The 5,020-nt window shown below is 40.4% G+C and overlaps 1 pseudogene; it reads left to right on the top strand.

The window, feature by feature from the left end:
• Positions 1-854: 854 nt before the first annotated feature.
• The window catches only part of LOC103193395, a 12,720-nt pseudogene continuing 8,554 nt past the window's right edge, over positions 855-5,020 (top strand).

The raw sequence follows: 5,020 nt of genomic DNA, 5'->3' as shown, positions 1-5,020 counted from the left end.
TCTCTGGTCTCAAAGTCTTAGAGGCTGAGGATTGCATGGTGTACCAGTCACTTGAACTAATTGTTTCCATGTGTCTTTGGTGTTCTTCATTATTCTTTGCTCTGGATGAGAAGAGACCCAGCAGTGCATCTAGATGGCCGCTTGCAAGCTTTTAAGATCCCAGTCACTACTCAGCAAAGTAGGATGTGGAACAATGTTCTTGTGTAGTATGTTATGCCAATTGAGCTTGATGTCCTCTGTGACCATGCTGCTGAGCAACTACTCACTCCCTCTGGGTATCTGGCTGTGGCCAAGAAGTGACTACAACCTTGTCCCTTTACGAACACACTTGTAAAAACATTGTCTGCCAACCCTATACATGGTCATGGGCACACTCCCTCCCGGATAGACATCCTAATAGTTCAACCTGTCTGCCCATCTATCCACTTGTAGATCAATGTTTGCCTTCACTGACAATGCAGTACTGTATGTGCAAAAGGGTTCATCTTTATTGTATATGGACATTCTTATAGTGTATACAAATACATAGGTGGAAATATTATCTGCCAAACTTATATATGACCATGGCTATATTCCCTTTTGCCTAGATATACCTGATCATGTAGCCTTTCTATCTTCCATGGGGTTTTTGATGGCTGATTTTTTGGAAGTAGATCATCAAGTCTTCTTTCAAGGTCCCTCTCTCTGGGTGGACTTGAACTTCGAGTTTTTCAGTTAGCAGCCACACACCTTAAACATTGCATCACCCAGGGACTATGGACTAGGCATTAAGCACACAAAATACAAAACAATCTTTGTATTCAATAATCTAAAATTCTATTTCTAAAATGAATTTGACCTGACCCTAACTAAACACAAGTGCTGAACTATGCCAATATCTAGTCATTTAAGACCAGGAAGCCTTCTACTGTGTGCCACACAACCACTGCCTTGGAGTCAGATCTGACTCATAGCAACCCCTCCTTGGGTTTTTGAGACAATACCACTACAGAAGTAGATTGTCCAACATTCCTCAATATGTTCCTTGTGACACTCTGATCCATGTGTCCACCAGGAATAGAAATGTTACCTATCTTAGCAAAAAGAGTGGAGGCTTTTCCATAGGTAAACAGGCCTTCAATTACAATGATAAATACAAAGCACTAGACCTATTATCAGTCCAAGTTCTGGATTATATCTTTTCCAAATCAAGCTCCCTTATCATGTCAATTAGTGTTGACTAAGTTATAATTGGGAGTCCTTGGGCAGTGCAAATGGTTAATACTCTTGGCTGCTAACTGAAAGGTTGGAAGTTCAAGTCCACCCAAAAGCACCTTGGAAGAAAGGCCTGGTGATCTCGATCCAAAAAATCAGTCATTAAAAACCCTATAGATCAGAGTTCTACTCTGACACACATGGGGTCTCCATGAATCAGAATAGACTTGATGGCAACTGGTGACATGTAGTGTGAAGCTGCAATCAGAGCCATCACTCAGAGTCAACTGATCTGGTAGTATGTTCACAGGGCCCCATACAGGTCACTTCAACCATGGCTGTATTTACTGTTAACTGATGTTATGTCAAAAAAAGAAAAAATAGTGATGGCTATAATCATTATTCATTTTACTTCACCCTCTCTAGCAAATGAATCATCAAATCCTATATACTATGCTCTCGAATATCTCCTAAATGTAGCTATTTCTTTCAATCCCTGTTGCTTCAATCATTGTCTAAATTATCATCATCCCTCAATTAGATTATTGCAACAATCTCCAAAAGCAGGTTTCTTTTGCCGCCACTTTTGTTTTCTCAAATCTTTTCCTCATTTTACCCAGATGTTTCTGGGTGCAAGTATATTTCTAAAATGCAGATGTGACTTGTACTTTTCCTGGACTAAAACCCTTTGACTCCATTGCTCTAGGAATGAAGTCCAGACTATTTAATATGTTTATAAGGACTTATTATCTTCGCAGTCTCTTGTCTTACCTTTCTGCTGCCTTGACAGGAATGTCAGCCAAGTTATTCATTTTACAAGTAAACAGTGCTGTGTCTTAACTGTGGAATGTCACGGCCTCAAAGTGTATTCCAAGGAGCATTTCCAAGAAGCATTCCAAGTCTAGTGAAGTGCTAGTCTTCTTTTCTTCCATTGCATCTGTTCTTCCCCAGTTATAAGACTAATGACACTATTAAATCTCCAGTTTATTCCTTTATATCCTTCACTAAATTGTAAGCTCTGTGCTATAAGACTTAGTTCTGTGAGGCATTTTTTTCCACCATTCATTCAATTTATAAATACTTATTCCAGATAAAAGGAACTCTGGTAGCAATTTTCACCCACTAGCTCCTCTGTAGGAGGAAGATGAAGCAGTCTGTTTCTGTGAAGATTTACAGCCTTGAAAACTCTCTGGGGGCAATTCCACTATGTATTATAGGTTGGTATGAGTTGGAATTGACTCTACGGCAGTGGTTTATATTGCAGACACAGTTTTAAGTGCTGAGAATTCAAGACTCCAGTGGGATAAACCAAACCAGTTGCCATCAAGGTGATTTTGACTCATGGTGATATTCCATTTTGATTTTTTGGAAGTAGATCACCAGGCATTTCTTCTGAGGCACCTCTGGGGAGACTTGAAACTCTAACTTTTTAGTTAGTAGCCAAGCATGTTAACCGTCTATACCACCCATGGACTTCTCTGTTGTTGTTGTTGTTACGTGCCGTAGAGTCGGCCCCGACTCATAGCAACCCCTTCTTGGGTTTCCGAGGCAGTATCACCATGGAAGTAGATTGCCCAATCTTCCTTCTGAGGAGTGGCTGGTGGGTTTGAACCGCCAGCCTTCTGGTTAGCAGTCAAGTGCCTTAGCCACTAGGCCATCAGAGCTCCTACGGACTTCTCTAGTGAGATAGAATGACAATAGACAAAGATTTATAACATAAATTCTTCAGAGTAAGGGATTTGAAAGTGATGGTTGATGTTACTTTAAAAGGGTGATCAGGTGAGGGTTCTCTTGAGCAGCAAACTGAAGGAAGTGAGGGAGTGAACTTGTAAATATTTTGGGAAATACCATTCTTGTGAGAAGGACTAGGGCCTGAGACAAAGGGGTGCTGGCATATTCAAGGAACCATGAGAGGGGTGCTGAGGTCGGAATGTAGTATAACAGAGAGAGAGAGAGAGAGAGAGAAAGAGAAATGAGATCTGAGGGGTAGACCGAACCTTACAGTTCACTTATGTATGACAGAATCCGTTGAGGGCTACCTTTCATCTTGCAGGTCTGGTACAATGCCTGACACATAGAGGTTCTCACAAAATGCTTGTTGAATCAAAGAACAAGTGAAACACAATCTGGGAATATAAAGCTAACTAGATTTATTTGCAGCAGGATATTCCAGAAACATTAATATATATAATATAAATCTTCAGCCAGGGAGAGAGAATATAACATTTCCCAAACTTATTGGACCACAGACATCTATTTTATGGAATATTTAAGGGATGTAAATAAGTAAATAGAGCGGGGAATCCTGGAAGGGAATGTGTCTATAGGGAGGAAGCACAAAGTCAGGCAGGTTATTGTTCCACAGTTTGGAAATTACTGCTATAGAAGAGCCTTGGTTTTCTGATGTATGATCAGAAGACTAAGGCCGGATAGCATAATATTCTGGAAATTCAAGTTCAAAGCCAATTCAGACATTATGTGCACACAAGGGGGCAGGACACCACTGAACCTCCATCTCTATAAGATTTCCATCCTACCCCAATCTCACCTTCACAGCCATTTTGTGTTTTCCTGGCCAAGATATGGAAAAATCCCTTTATCCTGGCTCAGCCAAAAGAGGCTGGGCTTGTTTAAATATTTTACTAATAAGTAAATGGAGATATAGAGGCCTTCCTGTCTTGAAGATCTCAGAGCTATATCTTAACTCTAAGGGTGGGGACTACCTATGTCTGGTTCCATATTCTCTGTTGGGCCATCTGGCTTCTATTTGAGATGATCTTTATTGTAGCCTGGGTTGGAGGAACCATGTTTGCACACTCTCTGGGCTGTGTCTCAGGAGATTTTAAGTCTCTGGTTTGGCAGACCTGGATGTGTTTTGGGTTTTAATTATGTTTCTCAGGTGGGCTATGCTAATCTTTCAGACCTTGTTTTTCTTCCCTATAGACACATTCCCTTCTTGGATCCTCTGCTCTAGTAGTTTTTTTTTTTTTTTTTTTCCCCCACCCACTGCATGGTAAAAGTAATTTGAGTCTCCTCACTGGTGATTTAGTGCATATTCAAGGAGTAGCTGGTCTCACAAGGGATTACATACCCACGAACTCTCATGGACCATTCTATTGCTAAGTTAGGTCCAGTCCAGGCTCTATGATCTCATTTCTTCCCATGCATCCAGGTACTAAGATTGTTTCCCTTTGTAACATAGTAATCACATCTTCCCATCTGGGTTTTGCATGTTCCCAAACCCTGGCTACAAAATCAGATGTTCCTTCCTGTACTTTCAATGTTAAAAAAAATTGTTTTCTTTATTTAATTTAAGAGTTTTATGGGTAATCATGTTGGGCAAATAAACAAGGGGGTATCGTATGTGATGACATCACACAAGTATCATAGTTCTTCACAATTTTTTTAGTTTCTTTACTGTCTGAGGTCCCTTTTGACATGTAGCACACATACAAAGACAAGAGACATGAAAATGAATGCCTTTATAACATAAATGCATATTTTTGATCCTAATTTTATGTCCAGTCAGTATTTCATTTTGATCACCAAATTTACAAGATAGCCAGGTTTTGGTCTCTGTTATTAACCTCAGTTTTACATAGGGTTGATGCGGAGGAATAGGTATTTGACCAGGTTCAAGTTTCCCACTGAAGATAATTTTTAATCTATGCTAAAGATAGATCCGATAGGCTGTTGTTGTTGTTGTTGTTAAGTGCCGTTGAGTTGTTTCTGACTCATAGCGACCCCATACACAGCAGAACGAAACACTGCCCGATCCTGCGCCAGCCCCACAATCCCTGCTATACTTGAGCCCATCATCGCAGCC

This window comes from Orycteropus afer, unplaced genomic scaffold, assembly GCF_000298275.1.
Source record: "Orycteropus afer afer isolate SDZICR_OR568_19922 unplaced genomic scaffold, OryAfe1.0 scaffold00036, whole genome shotgun sequence".
NCBI classification, from domain to species: Eukaryota; Metazoa; Chordata; class Mammalia; order Tubulidentata; family Orycteropodidae; genus Orycteropus; species Orycteropus afer.
The sequence above is the reverse complement of the archived record's forward strand: the minus strand, read 5'-3'. Positions and strand labels throughout refer to the sequence as shown.